This window comes from Sphaeramia orbicularis, chromosome 12 (genome assembly GCF_902148855.1).
Source record: "Sphaeramia orbicularis chromosome 12, fSphaOr1.1, whole genome shotgun sequence".
NCBI classification, from domain to species: domain Eukaryota; kingdom Metazoa; phylum Chordata; class Actinopteri; order Kurtiformes; family Apogonidae; genus Sphaeramia; species Sphaeramia orbicularis.
The window spans coordinates 12589494-12615565 of NC_043968.1; the positions used below are offsets into that span (position 1 = coordinate 12589494).

The 26072-nt window shown below is 34.3% G+C and overlaps 1 long non-coding RNA gene across 1 annotated transcript; it reads right to left on the bottom strand.

Moving 5' to 3' along the window:
* Nucleotides 1-419: 419 nt before the first annotated feature.
* LOC115430425 (uncharacterized) lies at nucleotides 420-3529 on the bottom strand. The gene is made up of 3 exons (XR_003936935.1): nucleotides 3427-3529; nucleotides 1559-1560; nucleotides 420-434 (listed from the first exon to the last, which is right to left on the bottom strand). It is a non-coding gene; the product is annotated as an uncharacterized LOC115430425 (long non-coding RNA).
* Between the last annotated feature and the right edge of the window lie 22543 nt (nucleotides 3530-26072).

A 26072-nucleotide genomic window follows, 5' to 3' on the forward strand; every position in this document is an offset into this window, starting at 1 on the left:
TTGAAGTGCGTATTGGCAGACATGAGCAAGTGACAGCACTGCGAGACAGTGACCTTGAGCAAGTAAACACACCCCCATTTTAGTAACCATTGGCGGCTATCTCAAGAGTAAAGTGTACTCGACTCGACCAAGAACTCTGGATGAGTTAAAACAGAGAATTCAGGATGAAATTCACAGTATCCCAGCTGAGATGTTGCAGCGGTCAATGAGGAATCTCAACAGCAGATTTCAAGAATGCATTCGTACAGGAGGACGCCATCTACAGGAAGTAATTTTTAAAAAATGAAAATTCCATCATTGTTTCTTAAATGGCATGTTTTAAGGTTTCAGTTACTATGAATAAAATATTTTTCTTCCATCACTCTTGGTTTTATTAGATTGTTAAAAAGTTCCCGTTTTTTTTGTGTCACCCTGTATAAAGTGTCATGAGATAACTTTTTTGTTGCGATCTGGCGCTATTTAAATAAAATTTGATTGATTGAGTGATTTAGTTGGTTTTCCCCTGTAAGTCGCTTTGGAACAAAGCGTCTGCCAAATGCATGAACATGAACATTACTTATTTATAAATGTAATGTAATATTATATTTTTTACATTAAACTAAGAAAATTTGGTGTCATTATTTATAGGTTATTATGCTAGTATTTTAGTTGACATCACATTGGTCTGTATGTGAAACCTGAACAAAAACAACTTTGACATCCTTGATTGTTAATATCTTAAGTGTAATTTTTGCGCTTTGCAAATTCATCCTACGGGCCAGATTGGAACCTTTGGCGGGCCGGTTTTGGCCCCCGGGCCTTATGTTTGACACCTGTGGGTTAAAGGGTTAATATTATTCTGCTGATCACTAGATTTCTGACTAAAAGAGTTCCTAAAAGTTTGATCTGATTTCCATTGATTTCAGCGGAGTTCATTATCTCCCACTGATTGTGATGTGCTTTACTGCGTTGAGAAATACAAATACCCAAATCCTGAGTGTCCAAAAGAATGTCGAAATTAACGTTTCATCAAGCACAGGGGGACCAGAGGGATATAGGAACAAAGGAGATGCAGAACCTCTCCCAGATAATGACAGACTGCTGAAACGAATGCAACTAATGTGTGCAGCCAAGGGCAAAAATAGCCGGAGGTAAGGCGATTGTGAGACACTCCAGGCAGTTCAGGAGCCGAGTGTGCGCCTGATGAGCTGCAATGGGCTTTAATTTAAAGCTCATCAGACAGCTGGATGGACAACTGCCTTTCATGCGCTCTTGTTCAGATTCATTCAGGTGAATGAGGCGGAAGGCTGTGAAAGTCTGTATTCATGAGGAACTTCTAAGGATGTCTAAGCTTCACCGGCTATCACACACATTTCCACAGGGGGAACTGTAAACCTGTAAATTTAGATTCTTTGGTAAACAGAAATACAAATATTCATTCCCGGCAAAACTGATGTTTGCATCCAGTGGCAGTTGGTGAAATTATTTTTTGGTGGGGTGCAGTATCCAAGTCATTTTTCAGCTGAACTACAGTATAACCACATATCACCACTAGGATCCACCAAAGCACATGCACCACGACTTTAAAAGATTAATTTAAATAAAAAAAACAAAAAAAAACACAGTATATGTTTTCAGTCATTTACTTGTATTTGTAAATATGGATGGATGGATGGATGGATGGATGGATGGATGGATAGATAGATAGATAGATAGATAGATAGATAGATAGATAGATAGATAGATAGATAGATAGATAGATAGATAGATAGATAGATAGATAGATAGATAGATAGATAGATAGAAATGTATATCATTTATTGCATAAATAACACACAGATGCTTAACGAACCTTTTCAAAGACTTTAAAAGTGAATATTGGTTCCAAATATTAGGTATAGAAAGTCAAAATTGCAATAAATTAAAACTATACTCAAATATTTCACATAAAAGCAGAGCTTTGCACATGCGTTTTCTACAGTTTTCTCACCCCCCAGGTCCTCCCAGTTTCAGGTCATTCTCTCCCTTACCTGTAATGCTAATGCAGTCTGTGGATTAGAATACACAGATTCGGACAGTTTTTTCCATTTTGAAAAAGGACAAAAAATGACAAAGGTATGGTCAGAAATATAACCCCCCCCCCCCACCTCATTTTCAGACTTTTACTCACATTTGTTTGCTCCAAGTTCAAACCATCATATCTCCAGTTGTATTTGCTCTATCAACATCAAATAAAAACTGGGAGAGTGTTTCAAGTCCGCAGTTGCAAATGCAGTTATCCCCAGTGGTCTACGTGACCGACTTCTGACGTTATGATGTATTGAAAATGTCATGTGATTCAGTCACAGGGCCGTGACTGTGGACCCCTAAGGGTTAAGCACAGAGCCTTGAGTGCAGATTTTTGCGGCCCAAACAGGAAACATGTGTCTTTACGAGCGATAAGAATTTAACGATTCCAATTCCATTATCGATTTTGCTTATCGATCCGATTTCTTATTGATTCTTATTGGGTGAGGGAATAAAAGAGTATAAACGGGTGTGTTTGCATTAACTGTCTTTTATATTTCCATCTGCACAGAAAATATAACATAAACAGTATGGACAAATAATAAGAACAGATGATGCTGTGCTGGGTTTGGGGGCGGCACCGTGAAAGTGAAACTAAAGATGCTTTACTAATTCATGTATTGCTGCATTTCTACGACATGCAACCAGTTCGACTCTGCAAATCTCCCGTTGTTGTGCACCTCATTTCCTTTCCTCTACCTTCGGAAACTTGTATTTGAGGGGGTACGATGTTTGTTGCCCACACCGGAACCAGAACTGGGCCCGGATGACGACCTGCCGCTAGATTCACAAGTGCTGCTAAGTAGCGTACCAAATGAATCACATGCTGTGGACAAATGTTTGTGCATATCGGAGGGATTCCACCCTTTTGAAGAAATGGAAGCTTAGACAGTGTTCCAGTGGACCTGGTGTCGTTTTTTTAGACCGTTTCTGCCTCAATGCCATGTTGGCTACGTTCTGACCAAAACAATGCAGCGTATGTGTGACGTCATCGTGCATGCGCAATGAAAGCGGAATCGATAAGCAGAATCATTAAGCAGGCAGGCAAACGATTCCAAGGAATCAAGTTACTGGGATCCGGTTCTCAAAAAGAACCAGTTCTTGAGTCCCATCCCTAGTCTTTACTGTCCACCAAACGACCGAAAACACTTAAAACCTCCACTGAAATGCAGATAATACACGGTACTCAGGGGCTGTATCACGTATAGCTCGTTTATTTAAATACAGGAGGTCCTCGGGTTACGCGGTACTCGACCTACGCTGTTTCGACTTTACGACACCTGAGTCTCGTCTACAGAGGATCCCAATATGGAATGATTTTCAAAAGCTTCAAGGGGAGTGATGGACAGTATACGGTGCTACCGTGAGATCTGGGAGGACAAGAGGAAGATTTCCTTCCAGATGGACATCTCCAAGTACTTCACCAAGGTGGAGAGGCCAGTAGAACCCGTGCCTTCAACGTCTACAGAAGATCCTGCACCTGCTACCCCTCCACATAATCCGGATTCCCCAGCAGCAGCTCTCACAGCCTCCCCTCCTTCTTCTCCAGCCACCTAGTATTAGGTATTTAGGGGGTATCCCTTATGAAACAAAAAATATATGACAATATATTGAAAAATATAATGCATTATACTAAAAAATACATTTCCATATATGGGAAAGTAGTGCATATATTTTCCAATATACTGCAATATATGCTTTAATCATATATTGATACATATAAAACATATGTTGCAATGAAGACAAAAACTGCCCTATATTTTTACATATAGTTTTATTGAAACTCAATTTCTTTCCATTGACACAAGTTTACATAAAGCAGATATTTATCAACACTTACATTACTTGGTATGCATAATAACATATTTCATGAAAATATGCATCGTGATATACATGAAAAAAGTGTTAACTGAAAAAAGATGCCTTCTTAGTCATTTTGGCAACATAGGATGAAAATGATGTACATATACATGCATATTTTTTGAAGTGTATTACTAAATATATAATTACATATATTTAGTAATACACTAGACAATATATGTATGTATATATGCATACATGCATTATGAAGTGTATTACTAAATATATAATGACATATTTACATATATAAGTAAATATATTGTCATATATGTTTCAATATATGGAAAGCGGCAATTCCTTATGTATTTTTCAATATATTGTAATATAATACAAAATATATTGACACAATATATTATTCTGTATATTTTAAATATAAATATATATTATACAGTAATATATTTTTCAGTCAGTAATATATTGACAGTCAATATATAGAGAAATATATTTTCTTTGCATAAGGGATTAAAGGGTTAATTCCGATTTACGTGGAAATTCGGGTTACGACGCCAGCGTAGGAACGGAACTCGTCCGTAACCCGAGGACCTCCTGTATTAATGTTTTTGTAAAATGATTTTGGTTGATTCCTATCGTCGTCTTCTGTGTGCATTATAACATCACACCCGTCTAAAAAGAACTCCAGTGTTTAATGAAGCCAGTGCAGTGTACCGGTACAGAACATCACACCTCTGTCTTTTACCAGACTGAGCAGAGTGAGGGAAATGAAATCAGCAGGCTGGGATGTGGGCTGTCTGTAATCAGGTTTCGCCGCCCTTCCCTATCGACTCCTGGTTCAAGATCATATAAGCATGCTGCTGTGTCTGCCCACCATCCTGCCTGTATTCTCTTGCTTGCCCCCTCTCTCAATTTCACCTTCTTTCTTCTCTCTCTCTCTCTCTCTCTCTCTCTCTCTCTGTCTCGTGCTGCTGTTATTTTCTTATAAATGTACCAGTCATTTAGAATGCAATCCTGACAACAGCGATTTAATTTGACATATTTTAGTTCACTTTTTTTTTTTTTTTTTTTTTTTTTTTATTATTAACAATGAACGATTGAAGCTCCACATTACAGCCTGAGTAGTGTGTTATGAATACTGTGCCTTAGTTTTGTTTTTTTTTTGGCCATTAAATATTGAATGTTATAACAAATGCATCCCCAATGACACTTTGAAAAGCATTTATGCACAATTACAATGAGAGGGTCATAGATTCTGACAGGGGTTATTTCCTTCTACATTTGTTTATTGGAAACCTCAAAAGAATTACTTCGCATTGCCAGAGACACTAGGCAACAACAATGGTGAGCGTGTGCGATGATACCTATTGTGGTATTGTGTGTTTGCAGGGAGGGATTTGATTTTATAGTGCACAGGAGATGACATAGAGTCGGCATGTAATGAGCCTTGATGAAACTTAATAGCAGTATTGTGAGATGGGGAGCGCTCCATTTCACTGTGATGGAAGAGCCTGTCTCTTAAAGATCCATTTGTGCCTTACCAAGGTCAGCATTTCGTCTTTAATGAGCGTAATCTCATAGAGGTGCAGTAAATACTGGAGCTGCCACGTGTGCTTGAATATACACAAACATTAATAAGAAATAGAAGAACCACACGGAATGACAGAATGGACACGAATGATAAAAGTCGGCGGAAAACGAGCAAGACGTGGACACTGAACATGTCGATTTTCGTGTCTGAAATGACTGCGATGTTCCAAAATATTAACCTGTAAAGACCCAAAAATCCACCTGCGACCGAAAACATTTACTAATCTAAACTGTTTAATATCTGTTGAGCCAATAATACGATCAATACATGTAAATAATTGGTGTTAAATACAGTTTTTCATCTTTTCATGGTCATCAGATATGACCCGTTTGGACGTTCAGAGGCTCCGTGGTTACCGTGGAAACACTGTCATCTTCTACAACATTGATTCACCAGTAAAACCCATAGAGTTGGATCAATGACAGAGGATGAAAACACTTGATTTATGTTCAGTTAATGATATGTTTTAGTAAAAAAAAAGAGTCATTTTTTCTTCAGTTTTCTCGGTTTTTGATATAATAACCGTCAACTGTAATCTGAGCTTTTATGAGCATCTATACGATCAGTAAATTAAATATAGGAAAATACCTCATTTATACTTAAAAATGCAAAATATAGAGGATAATATAACAATTTATGGTGATAAATCTGTTAGGAAAAGTAAAAAAAAAAAACAAAGAAAAGAGAAATATTAATTTGAGAACTGACACAAAAGTAGCACTGGGTGTTTATGGGTTAATATAATATTACAATATTTAAAATAATTGGTGTAAAATAGTTTTTCATCTTTTCATGATCATCAGAAATGACCCATTTGGACGTTCAGAGGCTCCGTGGTTACCGTGGAAACAATGTCATCTTCTACAACATTGATTCACCAGTAAAACCCATAGAGTTGGATCAATGACAGAGGATGAAAACACTTGATTTATGTTCAGTTAATGATATATTTTAGTAAAAAAAGAGTCACTTTTTCTTCATTTTTTTCTGTTTTTGATATAATAACCGTCAACTGTTATCTGAGCTTTTATGAGCATCTATATGATCAGTAAATTAAATACAGGAAAATACTTGATTTATACTTAAAAATTCAAAATACAGAGGATGATATTAGAATAAATGGTGATAAATCTGTTAGGAAAGGTAAAAAAAAAAAGAGGAAAATTAATTTGAGGACTGACACAAAAGTAGCACTTAGTCTTTATAGGCTAAAATAATATTACAATATTTAAAATAACTGGTGTATTATACAGTTTTTCATCTTTTCATGATCATCAGATATGACCCATTTGGACGTTCAGAGGCTGCGTGGTTACCGTGGAAACACTGTCATCTTCTACAACATTGATTCACCAGTAAAACCCATAGAGTTGGATCAATGACAGAGGATGAAAACACTTGATTTATGTTCAGTTAATGATATGTTTTAGTAAAAAAAAAGAGTCATTTTTTCTTCAGTTTTCTCGGTTTTTGATATAATAACCGTCAACTGTAATCTGAGCTTTTATGAGCATCTATACGATCAGTAAATTAAATATAGGAAAATACCTCATTTATACTTAAAAATGCAAAATATAGAGGATAATATAACAATTTATGGTGATAAATCTGTTAGGAAAAGTAAAAAAAAAAAACAAAGAAAAGAGAAATATTAATTTGAGAACTGACACAAAAGTAGCACTGGGTGTTTATGGGTTAATATAATATTACAATATTTAAAATAATTGGTGTAAAATAGTTTTTCATCTTTTCATGATCATCAGAAATGACCCATTTGGACGTTCAGAGGCTCCGTGGTTACCGTGGAAACAATGTCATCTTCTACAACATTGATTCACCAGTAAAACCCACAGAGTTGGATCAATGACAGAGGATGAAAACACTTGATTTATGTTCAGTTAATGATATATTTTAGTAAAAAAAGAGTCACTTTTTCTTCATTTTTTTCTGTTTTTGATATAATAACCGTCAACTGTTATCTGAGCTTTTATGAGCATCTATATGATCAGTAAATTAAATACAGGAAAATACTTGATTTATACTTAAAAATTCAAAATACAGAGGATGATATTAGAATAAATGGTGATAAATCTGTTAGGAAAGGTAAAAAAAAAAAGAGGAAAATTAATTTGAGGACTGACACAAAAGTAGCACTTAGTCTTTATAGGCTAAAATAATATTACAATATTTAAAATAACTGGTGTATTATACAGTTTTTCATCTTTTCATGATCATCAGATATGACCCATTTGGACGTTCAGAGGCTCCATGGTTACCGTGGAAACACTGTCATCTTCTACAACATTGATTCACCAGTAAAACCCATAGAGTTGGATCAATGACAGAGGATGAAAACACTTGATTTATGTTCAGTTAATGATATGTTTTAGTAAAAAAAAAGAGTCATTTTTTCTTCAGTTTTCTCGGTTTTTGATATAATAACCGTCAACTGTAATCTGAGCTTTTATGAGCATCTATACGATCAGTAAATTAAATATAGGAAAATACCTCATTTATACTTAAAAATGCAAAATATAGAGGATAATATAACAATTTATGGTGATAAATCTGTTAGGAAAAGTAAAAAAAAAAAACAAAGAAAAGAGAAATATTAATTTGAGAACTGACACAAAAGTAGCACTGGGTGTTTATGGGTTAATATAATATTACAATATTTAAAATAATTGGTGTAAAATAGTTTTTCATCTTTTCATGATCATCAGAAATGACCCATTTGGACGTTCAGAGGCTCCGTGGTTACCGTGGAAACAATGTCATCTTCTACAACATTGATTCACCAGTAAAACCCATAGAGTTGGATCAATGACAGAGGATGAAAACACTTGATTTATGTTCAGTTAATGATATATTTTAGTAAAAAAAGAGTCACTTTTTCTTCATTTTTTTCTGTTTTTGATATAATAACCGTCAACTGTTATCTGAGCTTTTATGAGCATCTATATGATCAGTAAATTAAATACAGGAAAATACTTGATTTATACTTAAAAATTCAAAATACAGAGGATGATATTAGAATAAATGGTGATAAATCTGTTAGGAAAGGTAAAAAAAAAAAGAGGAAAATTAATTTGAGGACTGACACAAAAGTAGCACTTAGTCTTTATAGGCTAAAATAATATTACAATATTTAAAATAACTGGTGTATTATACAGTTTTTCATCTTTTCATGATCATCAGATATGACCCATTTGGACGTTCAGAGGCTCCGTGGTTACCATGGAAACACTGTCATCTTCTACAGCATTGATTCGCCAGTAAAACCCACAGAGTTGGATCAATGACAGAGGATGAAAACACTTGATTTATGTTCAGTTAATGATATGTTTTAGTAAAAAAAGAGTCACTTTTTCTTCAGTTTTCTCTGTTTTTGATATAATAACCGTCAACTGTAATCTGAGCTTTTATGAGCATCTATACGATCAGTAAATTAAATACAGGAAAATACTTGATTTATACTTAAAAATGCAAAATACAGAGGATGATATTAGAATAAATGGTGATAAATCTGTTAGGAAAGGTTAAAAAAAAAAAAAAGAGGAAAATTAATTTGAGGACTGACACAAAAGTAGCACTGAGTCTTTATAGGCTAAAATAATATTACAATATTTAAAATAACTGGTGTATTATACAGTTTTTCATCTTTTCATGATCATCAGATATGACCCATTTGGACGTTCAGAGGCTCCGTGGTTACCATGGAAACACTGTCATCTTCTACAGCATTGATTCACCAGTAAAACCCACAGAGTTGGATCAATGACAGAGGATGAAAACACTTGATTTATGTTCAGTTAATGATATGTTTTAGTAAAAAAAGAGTCACTTTTTCTTCAGTTTTCTCTGTTTTTGATATAATAACCGTCAACTGTAATCTGAGCTTTTATGAGCATCTATATGATCAGTAAATTAAATACAGGAAAATACTTGATTTATACTTAAAAATGCAAAATACAGAGGATGATATTAGAATAAATGGTGATAAATCTGTTAGGAAAGGTTAAAAAAAAAAAAAGAGGAAAATTAATTTGAGGACTGACACAAAAGTAGCACTGAGTCTTTATAGGCTAAAATAATATTTAAAATAACTGGTGTATTATACAGTTTTTCATCTTTTCATGGTCATCAGATATGACCCGTTTGGACGTTCAGAGGCTCCGTGGTTACCGTGGAAACACAGTCATATTCTACAACATTGATTCACCAGTAAAACCCATAGAATTGGATCAATGACAGAGGATGAAAACACTTGATTTATGTTCAGTTAATGATATATTTTAGTAAAAAAAAAGAGTCACTTTTTCTTCAGTTTTCTCTGTTTTTGATATAATAACCATCAACTGTTATCTGTGCTTTTATGAGCATCTATACGATCAGTAAATTAGATATAGGAAAATACATGATTTATACTTAAAAATGCAAAATACAGAGCATAATATTAGAATAAATGGCGATAAATCTGTTAGGAAAGGTAAAAAAAAAAAAAAGAGAGAGAGAAAAATTCATTTGAGAACTGACACAAAAGTAGCACTGGGTCTTTATAGGTTAATGGGTTAAAAATAATAGTACAATGTTTAAAATGATTGGTTTGTCATCTTTTCATGGTCATCAGATATGACCCATTTGGACATTCAGAGGCTCTGTAGTTACCATGGAAACACCATCATCTTCTGCAACATTGATTCACCAGTAAAACCCATGGAGTTGGATCAGTGACAGTGGATGGAGAGACTCGTTTTATGTTCCGTTAATAATATAATTTACTGAAAAAGTCACTTTTCTTCAGTTTTCTCTGTTTTTGACATAATAACCCTGAACTTTACTCTGAGCTTTTATGAACAGCTACATGATCAGCAAATTAAATATAAGAAAATACCAGATTTTCACCTTAAAAAAAAAAAGCAAAATACAGAGGATAATATAATAAATGGCAATAAATCACTTAAGAACGGTTAAATAGAGAGAAAAATTCATTTGAGAACTGACACAAAAGTAACACTGGGTCTTTATGGATGAATCTGTTGTGATGATGAGCAGCAGCAACAAGTTCAGTTAAGAAACTTCAGATATTTTAAGTACTTATTTTCTTTCAGGGGCCACATTCAGCCCAATTTGATCTCAAGGTGGAAAAATGCAAAATTTGGAACATTATTTTAAAATAAATGGTGAAAAATCACTTAAGAAAAGGTAAATATAGAGAAAAATGAATTTGGGAACTGCCACAAAAGTAACACTGGGTCTTTATGGGTTAAAAAGATCACAAAATGTTGCGGTTACTATTATTATTATTATTATTATTATTATTATTATTATAAACTTGCTGATATAAACTGAAGACAAATAAAGCCTTATTTCCTACTGTGATGTTGTGATGTGTCAATGGGACTTCGATGGATGACTCAGAGCACAAAGCATTTCAACAGCTATTATAGGATGTTTTGTATGTTGTCTTTGCAATATAATATACAGTGTGTTCAGAGCGCAGTGCTGCTGATCTCATGGGCTCAAAACAATGATTAGTTCTTACAACAGCGCACTGTAATTCAGACGTGTATCTAAATGAACATCAGTACTGCTGGGCTGATGGTAAATATCTGTGTAATGTAAAAGTGACTTAATTGGAAATCTGAACGTCACCTTATTTCAGCTTATGTCTGTGTGAGTGACATTTTCTAAAGCAATAAACAGAATTTGTGAGTATTTTCTGTATATTTCCGCTTTAGCAGACATAGGGTAAAATGCTATTTATTTGTACTGATAAGATTTTAAAAAATATTTAACTGAACTTAATTCGTAAGTTAATTGTTAAAAAAATATTATGATCTTTTTTGAAGAAAGAAAATCTGTCCGCTTAATTTTTTTTTTTTTTTTTTTTACAAAATATCTATATAAATAAATGACTACAAACTGGTACAAATGCTTGGATAGACCATTATTTTTGCTGGGCTGGACACTGTGGATAATATCGGTTTGTAGCAGAAACCAAAACTGACAAAAAACCATCTACTGATCTAAAAAGTTTTACCCTATAACGCCAAACGTATCATATTTGATACATGAGTTTTGAAGCCCTCTACATGATCAGCGTGATTTTTTTTTCTTGAAAAACCTGATGTCTACAATTAGATACATGCAATACACAGAAAATCCACCGGGGGGAGGAATTTGTTCACAAGAGGCCTTTCCAGTGACACTACAAGACTGTCATCAATGAGAAAGGAGGCAGAACTTTGACAATTTAGAAAAGGAATTACCAATTTGTTAGACATGTTTGTGTTATATTTTTGTTTGTTCAAAAATAGTATTTGAGCATTGAGACCTGATGTATCAAATAAGATACAAAATTGAAACTCATACATGGAAATTTATATTTGAAAAAAAAAAAATAAAAAGTTTGGGTTGTTCAGAAGGACCAATAAAGGCTCCAGTTTCCAAGAACTGGAATTTTCTGTCAGTGATTTAAAGGTTCAGGCTTTACAGGGTTAAAATCTGTTGATCCATTAATACTGTCAATCCATGTAAATAATTGGTGTAAAATACAGTTTGTCATATTTTCATGGCCATCAGATATGACCCATTTGAACGTTCAGAGGCTCCGTGGTTACCGTGGAAACACCGTCATCTTCTAAAACATTGATTCACCAGTAAAACCCATGAAGTTTGATCAATAACAGTGGATGAAGAGACACATTTTATGTTCAGTTAATAATATAATTTACTGAAAAAGTCACTTTTCTTCAGTTTTATCTGTTTTTGATATAATAACCCTCAACTTTAATCTGAGTTTTTCTGAACATCTACATGATCTGTGAATTAAATATAGGAAAACACCTGATTTATACTTAAAAATGCAAAATATAGAGCAAAATATTAGAATAAATGGTGATAAATCTGTCAGGAAAGGTAAAAAAAAAGAAAAGAAAAAGAAAAAATTATTTGAGAAGTGACACAAAAGTAGCACTGGGTCTTTATATGTTAAGAATACATTACAATATTTAAAATAATTGGTGTAAAATACAGTTTGTCGTCTTTTCATGGTCATCAGCTACGACCCATTTGAATGTTCAGAGGCTCTGTGGTTACCGTGGAAACACCGTCATCTTCTACAACATTGTTTCACCAGTAAAACCCATGGAGTTGGATCAATGACAGTGGATGGAGAGACACATTTTATGTTCTGTTAATAATATAATTTACTGGAAAATGTAATTTTTCTTCAGTTTTCTCTGTTTTTGATATAATAACCCTGAACTTTACTCTGAGCTTTTATGAACAGCTACATGATCTGTGAATTAAATATAAGAAAATACCAGATTTTCACCTTTAAAAAAGCAAAATACAGAGGATAATATTATAATAAATGGTGATAAATCACTTAAGAAAGGTTAAATAGGGAGAAAAATTCATTTGAGAACTGACACAAAAGTAACACTGGGTCTTTATGGATGAATCTGTTGTGATGATGAGCAGCAGCAACAAGTTCAGTTAATAAACTTCAGATATTTTAAGTACTTATTTTCTTTCAGGGGCCACATTCAGCCCAGTTTGATCTCAAGGGGGCTGGAGCAGTGAAATAATAACATAATGCAACTTGAAAAATGTGCAATTTGACCAATATTATGCCTCAAACTTATCATTTATACAGTTGTACATTACGGATCAGATCTACAAAGGCACAAAACATTTAGTAACAGGCAGAATGTTGTTAAAATTTCCCTTCATTTTCTTTAGAAATTTCAGATTGTTCGTATTTGTTCAGATTATTCACATTTAATTGTTAAAGGAGAGTTGTTAATGTAAATGCGTTCATGATTTAATGTTATTTTTTGCATTAAAACAAAGACAAAAATTTGAGTTGTCATGATTTATAGGCATAATGTAATTTTTTTTTTTTTTTCACATTAAAGCAAGAAGAAAATTTGGAGTCATTATTTATAGGTTATTATGTTGTTATTTTACTTGAGATCCCATTGGTCTGTATGTGGCCCCTGAACTAAAATGAGTTAAACATCATTGACTGTAAATATCTTTAGTATAATTTTTGTACTTTGTAAATTCATCCTGCAGGTTGGATTGGAGCCTCTGGTGGGCTTGTTTTGGCCCACGAACTGCATGTTTGACACCCCTGTCTTAAGTGTTGGTTCAGATTTTCAAATTTTTCCATTTAGATGATGTGGATTTGTCCATAACGGCAGTCTGGTCTGTCTCCATGAGGTGTCTGTGTCTGTGTAGACCTCGATTTCCTGCAGGTCATACACTTATTTATACACCTGGATTTGATGTTTGAGGTGCAGGTTCATTACACAAAGCAATTCCGGACGTGGACAAAATGGACTGTGACGCCATTGTTTTCCACTTTCTCACTTTTCCTTATCTGTCCCGTTTTAAGAAGCTCAGTTTGTGACCTAAAGCGTTATTTATGTAGCGACAAGACACCCAAACGTAGAGAAATAGGGATGTCCCAATCCGATCTAGAGATCAGTATCAGCTGCCGATAGGGATGGGAATCGATAAGAATTTAATGATTCCGATTCCATTATCGATTTTGCTTATCGATTCTCATTGGGTGAGGGAATAAAAGAGTGCCAATGGGTGTGTTTGCATTAACTGTCTTTTATATTTCCATCTCTGCACAGAAAATGTAACATATACAGTATGTACAAATAATAAGAACAGATGACGCCGGGCCCGGTTTGGGGGATGGGGGGTCGGACAGTATTCTGTCCTAGCGATGTGTCCCAACAATGCATAGACAGATAGCGAACGGTTGAATGATTGACAGAGCACAGTTGTTGCAATTAAGATGCTTTACTGATGAACTCTTCCACTCATATCCGTAAAACTAAAAGAAATACAAGATAAAACATAATCACAAAGGCGTTCCAGGTGTGCACGTTACTGGCACGCTAGCATAACACAACTGGTAGCTGATGTTGATTTCTGACACAAACATACAGTACAGCATTCTACTCAAAAGTATTTCTCCCTTAGTTAACAGTGTCAACAGACTATCAGTCATAACAGTTAGACCGAAAAGTACAAATATTCAAACAGAAAATAAAACAACTTACGGGCATATCTACTCCGAGGTTCAGCGCACGCACAGCACAGCATTCAGATGAAATCGAAACTTAACATTCCACTGACTAGGGGCGGTGACGTTGAACTACACTTACAATGCAACACCTATATAGCCACTAGATGGCGCTTATACACCACAAATGAAATTTAAAGCTGGACTAAATAAAGAATTGAAAACACAAAAATTAAATTAGTCATGACAGACAGTGAAAGTGAAACTAAAGACGCTTTACTAATTCGTCTGTCGCCGCATTTCCACTACCTGGAACCGAATTGACTCGGCTCGTCTACTGTTGTTGTGCACCTCATTTCCTTTCCCCTACCTTCAGAAACTTGTATTTGAGGGGGTATGACGTTTGTTACCCACACCAGAACCGGAACTGGCCCCAGATGACGTCCTGGTGTTCACTTTCCATCAACATTCCACATGTCAGTCAGAGGACAGACGTTTCCTGTTGCCTGCCTGTAGGACGAATCAAATACAGGGTAGTGTGCAATACAGGGCAATGGTAGCATGGAATACATTGCCACAACTTTTAATTTCAGAAATTCAAGCAGTTAGTTTTTCTAAAAGGTTGAGAATTTTCATATTTAGCCAAGAATAACTGTCTGAGCTATTGCACATCCTATAATGACATCATCCAGATGTTTTTTTTTTTTGTTTTGTTTTTTATGGAGCTGTTTTTATTTTTATTTTATGTTTTTATTTTTTGTTTCTGATTTTTGGTTTATTTATTCTTTTTTTCTGTTGTTGTTGGTATTATTATTGTAATTGTTTTGTATTGTGTGCTGTTGTTGATTTTTGTTTTTTGTGTTGTGTTGAGTGTATGTACATCCTGTTGGTTGAGTGAGTTGTGGGAAATTGTGGTGCTTTGTTTTTGTGTTGTTGATCACCTCAGGAAGAGTAGCTGCTGTGGTGTGCAGCAGCTAATGGGGATCAAATTAATAAACTAAACTATACTCTGCCGCTAGATTCACAAGCGCCGCTAAGTTGTGAATCAAATGAATCACATGCTGTGGACGAATGTTTGAACAAATTGGAGGGATTCCACCCTTTTGAAGAAATGGAAGCTTTGACAGTGTTCCAGTGGACCTGGTGTCGTCTTTTTAGACCGTTTCTGCCTCAACACCATGTTGGCGACGTTCTGACCAAAACAATGCAGCGTATGTGACGTCATCACGAATGCGCAACGAAGGCGGAATTGATAAGCAGAATCGTTAAGCAGGCAGGCAAACAATTCCAAGAAATCGAGTTACTGGGATCCGGTTCTCAAAAAGAACCAGTTCTCGATTCCCATCCCTAGCTGCCGATCTGGCATTTTTTAGAAGATCGGATCGGTCCAATCTCATGACTAAATCTGATCCCATCCGGACCCGTTTCTGGGTGGGGGGAAGGGAGTAAACACACGTCCTGCTTCCTCAAATTAAAGTTTCCGAAGGTAGGGGAAAGGAAAATTAGCTGCACAACAGCGGGAGGCTTAGAGGAATCAGTAAAACGTCTATAGGTTTCACTTTGACTTTAGGTCCAGTACTGATGCATGAGTTGGGGTTTTTTTCAGTCCACGGGGGTTTTGTGGGATTATCTTATCCAACCCAACCCTCCCCGCAAATAAACTGACGTTCTTTTGACCCGCCCCAACCCAACCTGAGAGAAACCCGCTGATGTTCGCATCCCTAATGTACGGCACAGAACACACCCCCGCATAATACCCGGATGGACCTGTCTATACACTGGCTACAGCCGTGGCAAACATACGGCCCGCGGGCCAAAACCAGCCTGCCGAAGGTTCTAATTTGTCCCACAGTATGAATTTGGAAAGTGCAAAAATGACACTAAAGTTATTAACCCTTTCATGCATAGTGGTCACTACAGTGGACAGCTATTCTACAGCTGTTCTCTTGTATATTCATGGATTTTGTTGTTCTTTTCTTTTTTTTCTTTTTTTTTTTTTTTTACACATATCTTTATTAAAGTGTTAAGACACTACATATCTTTTCTGGCATGAATTGGTAACATTATGTAGATCTCTCCTGAGCATAAACCCCCAGAATCACAAGCCCTCCCCATAGTTTTCACACAATTTATCAGTAAATACATGTTTCTGTGCGTCAAAAACTAAATGTGTGGTGTCCAGCTGAGTGGACATTTTTGCAACTTAATGAAAAATACGCTCATAAGAATTTTTTTCATTATTATTATTATTATTATTATTATTATTATTATTATTATTATTATTATTATTTTATTATTATTATTTTTATTTTATTTATTTGATTTTTTAAATTTATTTTTCAGAAGAAAATTTTCAATCGCATTGTTTTTTTCATGCCTAAAGATGAATAAAAACACTCAGGAAAAAAATTTGATTAAGGTTCTCATAATTCGCGCATGAAAGGGTTAAGAGTCAAAGGTGTCATACTTGTTTTGGTTCAGGTTCTACATTCAGCCCAATTGTGATCTACAGTAAAATAATAGTATAATAACCTATACAGAATGACTCCAAATTTAAATCCAAATTTTACTGTAAAAAGTCTGTATCGGATCAGTATCGGATCAGTGTTGGCAAAACTAATCATAAAAAAAATCGGATCGCAAGCAAAAAAATCCAGATCGAGACATCACTATAGAGAAAGATATCCATTTTATAACATTATAACATTTCCGCTGTCTTTTTCACTGGTTAAATAATAGATGAATTGAAAGAAAATACAAATATCTGCAATAGTGTAGTAGTGTAGACTGGACATAACAGCATGACTTTCAACAGTACAAATGCATTATTTCAGTCGTGAGACAAAGAAAGTACATCCTCCTCCCAGTTTCATGTTTCAAATTTAAGTTTAGTGTCATTGAGCCATGGAGAAAAAAAGAAACATGAAGGAATGAAATCTGTTCCCCAGGTCCAGCAGCATACAGAAATGGAAAAAATAGATAAAACACACTCTATAAATAAACACCAGACTCAATACATTCTGTGGTTTTATATATCAGGACATAATAATAAAAAAAAAGTCATCTGATCCTTACAAGGTTCTGAAATTATTTAAATCCAACCTGAATTGTAAAACACACTTAAATACCCTGCGTCATTACTTAACAAAACATTAATGTTGAAGCAATATTTGACAAACAAAGCACATCTCATAGTTGAATAGTTTGTAGAACCTCCTCTAGCAGCAATAACAGGAAGTCATGTTTTTCTCTACGACTTAAACAGTTTCTCTCATTATGAAAGAATTTCAGGCCACACTTCTTTATCGTCCTTTTATCTCACAGGCTGATCATTTGGCTCTGTGACCTTTGACCTTTAGTGACCTCAAGGGGTCAAACACAAGGTCACCAATGTCTAGATTTCAGCATTCTTCTCCAAAACTACTGGTTGGATTCATTTCAAAATGTACAGGGTGGGGAAGCAAAATTTACAATATTTTGAGGCAGGGATTGAAAGACAGTGTATGACCAATTAGTTTATTGAAAGTCATGAGAATTTATTTGCCACAAGAAAATTTGCATAATAGAAAATGTTTTTATTCTGTGTGTCCTCCTTTTTTCTCAATAACTGCCTTCACACGCTTCCTGAAACTTGCGCAAGTGTTCCTCAAATATTCGGGTGACAACTTCTCCCATTCTTCTTTAATAGTATCTTTAAGAAAGTCAACATTGCTGTGTGATGTTCTATTGGTAGCATGTTCTAAAACGCCCCAAATAGCAGAATCCAGAGGGTTTAGATCTGGGCTAGAAGGCGGCCATAAACATGATTCCCAAAAATTGCTAAAGTTGGATTTGTTGCTGTTGTCAACAAGTGTTTTGGTGTTCTTGTGTAAGATTTTAACTTCAAATCATATTTTACTGCATTTCTAATGGTCTTGTTGTCTACCTCAAGTTCAATTGCCATTTTTCTCATGGATTTCGTTGGATCCTTTAGAATTTTGGATTAGAGAGCTTTAATAAAAGCTTTGGTACGTTTTTTGTTGCTTCCTCCACTTCCAGACTTTCTCGTAATAGTTTTGCTCATAGTCATTCTCTTCTTTCCATTATAAACAGTCTTTATGGACACTCCAACTATTTTTGAAATCTCCTTTGGTGTGACGAGTGCATTCAGCAAATCACACACTCTTTGACGTTTGCTTTCCTGATTACTCATATGGGCAAAAGTTTCTGAAAAGGTATGGATAATAGTGTTAGGTATGATTATGACATCAATATATGTTTGGTTTCAAAACAATTGATGTAGTGCCTGCTGAGAAAAAACAACTAAATGTTCATTGTAAATTTTGCTTCCCCACCCTGTATATGGAGCTTTCTTAGGATAATGTCTACAAAATTTTTTGCACCGTTTTGAGGAATTTTGGATCCGGATCAACACAACCACCGTGACACGACGGGAGAACCGGATCCGACTGTGATTACACACTAACAAGGTCGGTCTGGTTCCAGGTTCTAATAGTTTTGGATTTTTCATGATAGTTTACTTTTATTTAGTTTTGAGTTTTTTTTCTCTAATTCAGTTAGTTTTAATTAGTTTTTAGAGCAGGTTTGCTAGTTAGCTTACCAGCCAACAGGCCGTAAGCTACTGTCGTCATGCGGCGTCCGTCGTCGTCTGTGGTCCGTTACAAAAATTTCAATCGTCTTCTTCTCCGAAACTACAATTCCGATTGACTTCAGACTTGGTATACAGCTTCTTTATGATGATGTCAACAAAAGCTAGTGAAATTATTTGGATCCGGATTCGATTCTGGATTTGGTGCGATTTTGAAAAATGTCCCCATTATAAGAGATAGGAAGTGGATCGATGCAATAACTCAGTAAATATAAATGATATCCAGTGTAAATTTCTACAGTCCAGCCCTGATGGGGAGATGACCAAAACATAATGTCCACATGCTGATCAGGATCTTCTTCTGGATCCGGAAACTTGCGGAAAATTTAACGTGGGCTCTTATGGGGAAAACATTTCAATCATCTTTTTCTCCCAAACTCCAGTTCTGATTGACTTCAAACTTGGTATACAGCTTCTGTATGATGATGTCAACACAAGGTATTGAAATCATTTCAATCCGGAACTGATTCTGGATTTGGTGCAACTTTGAAAAATTTTCCCATTATAACAGATAGGAAGTGGATTGATCCAATAAATCAGTATCAATGATATCAAATTGGAATTTGAATTTTTTACAGATCTGATTGGAATATGACCAAAACATGGGCTATTTCTGTAATAGAATAAATACACAGAACTAGGTGAGAATAAATGGCATCTGGATACATTTCCCAAAGCTTTGAATTTGGCCGCTAAGCTACAGGGCCATTGGTCCTATTTTTTTTAATTTTTTTTTTATTAGTTTTTGTTATTTTCTAAATGCTTAGTTTTAGTTTAGTTTTAGTTTTTTTTTTATATCTTTTATTTTCCTCGCCGTCATATTCAAATAAATCCCAGACAGGACTCTGCTGCTTTCTCCCAACTTTAGTCTCCATGTTTCCAGGTAGAGCGGGGACCAGAAGACAACTGGAAACAACAAGTGACAAGAAGTGACAGACCGTTAAAAATCGTATGGTGCCAGCAGCTAAAATTGCTTGAATAAATCAATTCCGTATCAATCCGACATTGACAAAGAATAAAATGAAGGGAATTTTATCCATAATTTTTATCCGTTTTAGTTAGTTTTGTAAACACACAATACAGTTTCAGTTAGTTATCGTTTTTTTCTTTTAATTATAGTTTTTATTTATTTCAGTTAACAAAAATGTTTTTACAATTCTAGTTTTTGTCATTTCGTTAGTTTTTGTTAATGATAATAACCTTGGTCTGGCTCTTATTGTTGCTCGGTTCCACCCCTCCCGGTCTCCAGTCAGACCTGGCCCATTAACATTTCCCAGATTGCACAGACTACAATCAAATGGACCGGAGTTCAGCAGATCCGGACACAGGACGGCAGTGAGTCGCAATAAACCATCATGTTCAGTCCTGTGTAAAAGTCTCTGGTCCACGTCCATGTTAGTACAAAACACAATAAGGGCCGTTCTACACTGCAAAAATCTAAATCTTACCAGGTGTATTTTTTTCATTTCTAGTCAAAATATCTCATCACGCTTAAAATAAGACATAATCACCTAAAGGGTAACTTTTCAGTGAGATGTAAGAACTGATTTTTGGACAATAGATCTTGAAAATCTTATTTCAAGAAATCTTACAAAATAATTTTCACTTGATCCACTGGCTGATTTTTTTTTTTTTTTTTTTTTTTTTTTTTTAATTAAGCCAAAAGATCTTGAATTTAGCAAAAAAAAAAAAAAAAATTGCCAATGGAACAAGTGAAAATTATCTTGGATCAATGACAGTGGATGGAGACACTGGGTTTATGTTAATTTTGAGAAAAAAAAAAAAAAAAATCTTCAGTTTCCTCTTTTTTGGATATAATGACATTCAACTTTAATATGAGCTTTAACGAACATCTGCAGTCATGGAAAAAAATATTAGACCATCAAAAGACATCAAAATCAATGGTTATGCAATCAAGTACTAACTCCTGTGTGTATCATGTGACTAAAACAGACAGAAAAGAAAACATGGAATGCCTAAAAGCACTGTTTTGTCAGTACAATGTCATAGATATTGATGGAAGAACTGAAGTGATTTTGGTTATTATCAAAAAAACATGGAAAATGGATAGATATCAGCTCTGAAATTAAACTATTATGAGCTATTTTTGTTGTTATCATTATATGTGTCCAAACAAAAGTACCTTTAGTTGTACCAGGCATTAAAATGAACAAGAAATTGAAGAAAACAAGGGTGATCTAATATTTTTTTCTGCGATTGTACGAAGACCCACACAGAAAATACTGCAGTTATTATTACAAAAACGTACCTCCAAAGATGCAGTTAGGTCTTTTTTTCTGTACACCCAAAGACCCAACAGTATTTAGAACCTCCTACTCCAGGTGTTCGGGTCTAAAGTCTTTGTCTGGCCACCTGAAATATTCCCCTGATGTTGGTTTAACAGTGTTTTGGTAAGCTAATGTTGACTTTTGGCAGGGAGTGGGCGAGTTTGCAGTCAAATGCTCAGCACACCCACAAACCACTAGGACCTCCATATTCACAGTGTTTTGGGAACATCACACAGTACATCTTGCTTTGACACTGAATATGTGAACAAAAGACAAATGGCATTTCACTGGAGAGATACTCAAACTGAAATATAGCCTCTTGATTGTTCACTTAAGCCTAGGAGTGTTTTACTCATGGACTAGCATCAGAAGGCTCATAGGACTATAGATGTGGTACTTGGACTTGGCCTAAATCACAAACAATACTACCTCACATGTCCCATGATTACCTTTTTTATTTGTTTTTATATCAGAATTTTGGGTTTCAGTTGGATCGCCTCACAATATTTGTCTATTTGGCTCCAGTGCTTTTACCATCAGCTCTTTTACTGACGACTGTTCTGTTTAGTTTAACCCATAACCTCTTAAAACCCACTGACCACATTTGTGGACAAGAGTTTCACAACTTTATACAAAAAAAAGAAGAAAAGAAAACTGTCCACCACAAAGGACACTGCATAAAAATTTTAAGAACTGCATCTGAAAATACTGTTGCATCATGATGTTTCCAATATTTAGATTAGATTAGATTCGATTCAACTTTATTGTCATTACTCAGTATAAATACAGGGTAACGAAATGCAGTTAGCATCCAATCAGAAGTGCAAATAGCAGAAGTGCAGTATAATACAGTTAAATACTGTATGTACAGATAAGCAATATGTACAGATGAGTGCAGTTATATACAGCTAGTGCAAATGAGATGGTTATATTAAGTATTGAATGTACAGATGAATAAATAGGATGTTAAATACTTCTGTGCAGTATATGTACAATTGTTATGGGAGAAGTAAGTACAGGTAGGGCTGTAAAGGGTGGTTATAATTATCCTTAAGGCTATACAGAAGTAACTGATTTGCTATACAAATATCTTGTGAATATACTATATATATATATATATATATATATATATATATACCTTTTGACTAAAAGGCTTTTGACTTTTAAAATTTTATATTCTCTTTGAAACTCTGCACTGCAACTTTTACTTTAATATGTGTGTTTTTATTTTATTTTATTTTTATTTATTTTATTTTTTTTTATTTTATGTGTAGTTTTCTTACTTGCTGTTTTTAATCACCTTTTATATGTTTCTTTTATAATGTTTTAAATGTGTTTCTTTTTGTTTCTTTTATTTCAATGTCCTGTGTGAAGCACCTTGAATTGCCTTGTTGCTGAAATGTGCTATACAAATAAACTTGCCTTGCCTTGCCTTGCCTATATATAAGGCTATATGCAGAAATAACTAACTTGCTATACAGAAGTCTGTGGATATTAATTTAATTAAAAAAAAAAAAAAAAAAGCTTGTACTTTGCTGACATATCCTGGGTCTTAGAAGGTTAAAGACCCAGTGCTACTTTTGTGTCAGTTTCCAAATGTAATTGTCGCGATATATACCTTTCTGGAGTTGCCTTATTTTCAGTATAATAGTCAATTAATGGTTGCCATGTTGAATAAAATCTGCCTACTTTGTCCTTTAGGGAGTATCGTATTTTTTCTAACTGCAAGTAAATCAAGTGCAATTTTAACAATATTCTGCCTCAGTTTATCATTTACACTTGTGCATTACAACTTAAATCACAATTTCAAATACACAAAATATTTAGTAACAGGCAGAATATTGGTATAATTACATTTACTTCTCTTAAGAAATTTCAAGTTGAACATATTTGTTCAGGTTATTCACATTTTTTGTTAACCCTTTCATGCATTAATTATGAGAATCTTAGTCAATATTTTTTCTAAGTGTTTTTATTCCTCTTTAGGCATGAAAAAAAACAATGCAATTGAAATTTTTTTTATGAATCTATTTTTCATGGAGTTACAAAAATGTCCACTCAGCTGGACACCATGCGTTTAATTTTTGAAGCAAAGAAACATGTATTTAAAACTCATCAGAAAATGAAAACTACCACTACTGTGTGAAAACTATGAAATAAAAACAGTTTTAATGCCACTAATCTGACGTTTTCACACATTTTATCATACTCTAATACTAGTTATTACTTATTTCATGAAGATAATATCCTCCTGAGACCCAGGAAATTGACAATTTTAGCTTTTTTACAGTAAAAAATTGTCTTGATTGGAATCTGCATTATGCAAGTTTTTTCAGATACATTTTTAAAAATCATTTTTATTTATTTATTGATTTTTTTAATGGAATGTCCTTTGCAATGGACAGCATTTAAGTTAAACTGTTAAACTTTTGTCCCCTATAGAGGACAAAATGCATTGCTGGGTCTCAGGAGGATATGCAAAAAAAAAAACACTTTTTGTTTCAGAAAACTATTAATTAAAGTCTAATAACAGTTAGCAATTGATTTACCCTAAAACATGTTACTGCAGATCAGGTTTATCAAAAGCAGCAACGTTACAGTAATTGTATGAATTGCAGTGTATGGGATGATGCATAAGTGTCCACTGTGTTGGCTGATATGGAACTAAAACAACAAAACCCATGAATAAACAATAGAACAGCTGTAGAATAACTGTCCACTGTAGTGACCACTATGCATGAAAGGGTTAATGGATAGTTTGTAAATGTAAACATTTTTATGTAATTTAACTTTTTTACATTAAAACAAAGAGAAAATTGGTAGTTTTCATTATTTGCAGGTTATTTTTATAGTATTTTACTGGTCTGAGCCTTGTTATATCTAATTGGTCTGTATGTGGAAGCTGAATTAAAATGATTTTGACACTGCTGATTGTTAACCCTATAACGCCAAACGTATCATATTTGACACATGAGTTTTTAAGCCCTCTACATGATCAGTGTGATTTTTATTTTCTTGAAAAACCTGATGTATACAATTAGATACATGTAATACATAGATAATCCACCAGGGGGAGGAATTCATTCACCAGAGGCCTTTCCAGTGACACTCCAAGCTTGTCATTAATGAGAAAGGAGGAAGAACTTCGACAATTTTGAAAAGGAATTACCAATTTTTTAGACATGTTGGTGTTATATTATGGGGTTTTTTTGTCCAAAAATAATAATATTTGAGCATTGAGGCCCGATGTATCAAATATGATACAAAATTGAAACTCATACATGGAAATTAATATTTGAAATAACATTTTTTTGGTTGTTGAGAAGGACCAATAAAGGCTCCAGTTTCAAAGAACTGGAATTTTCTGTCATTTTTTTTTAATAATTCAGGCTTTACAAGGTTAATATCTTTGGTGTCATTTCACAGATTCTTCCCATGGGCCGGACTGGACCCTTTGGGGGGCCAGTATGTTTGACACCGTTGTTGTAGAAGATGACAGTGTTTCCACGGTAACTACGGAGCCTGTGAATATCCAAATGGGTCACATCTGATGATCATGAAAAGATGACAAACTATTTTACACCAATTATTTACATGTATTTATAGGATTAATGGATCAGCAGGTATTAAACAGTTACATCAGTAGTTGGTTTTGGTCGATGATGGATGTTCGGGTCTTTATGGGTTAAACAATGTATTTTATTGTGAGATTTCACTCGATTTTTTTTTTTTAGGTGACTGGTCTGTGAATGAGACATGAAATGGTTTGAATCTTAATGAGACTAAATTGGTATCCCAGTTCTAGTTGATTCGTAAACACAACTGTCTGAGAGGTTCTGTTTATACCATCATCATAATCATCTTTGGCAAACAAGGCTTCAAAATATGGATAGAAACGAATCATTACTCACATTTACAAAATTATTACCTTTTCTAAAGCGGTGATTTTCATTTAGAAATGTCAAATACAAAACCTCTGTATACTAAGAACACCTGTTGTGGGAAACACAGCAGCATCTCAGTTGTTATTTCTTCATTTTTATTTATTTATTTATTTTATCAACTATTCTTTCTGGGATCTGCACATGAAACTGAACAATACAAGTCATTAAATTTAGCGCTGTACTTAATTAGTATTAATTAGTATTCATTTTTGTCTTAATGAATCAAACAATTTGTATTTGATTGATCTATCAATTCTTTTCTGATTAGTTGATTAATCATTTGGTTAATAAATAATCAGCAGAACTTCTATCATTATTCTTTCCAATTTCCACACCAACTTTTCTCATTAAAACAAAGGCCTGTTTAAGGATTCTTCTGTTCTAATTCAGTTTTTTTTTTTTTTTTTTTCTATAGTGGGGAAAGGATTTGTTGTGTTGTTATTTTACTATCACAACTGAAAAATGACTATAATCAATAAGTTTTGATTAGATCATTTAAAATGTGTTTAATGCATGTTAATACTATTGGATGCAAACATATTTTCTGCACGACTGTATGTTTACAATTAGTCTTTCTCACTCTGTTTATTCATAGGACTGCTACAACTTAAGGAATCAGCGAAACAAGACGGAAAATATTAATAAAGCTGTGAGAGAATAAACAGGCTGCATCATCTATCATTATTAGACC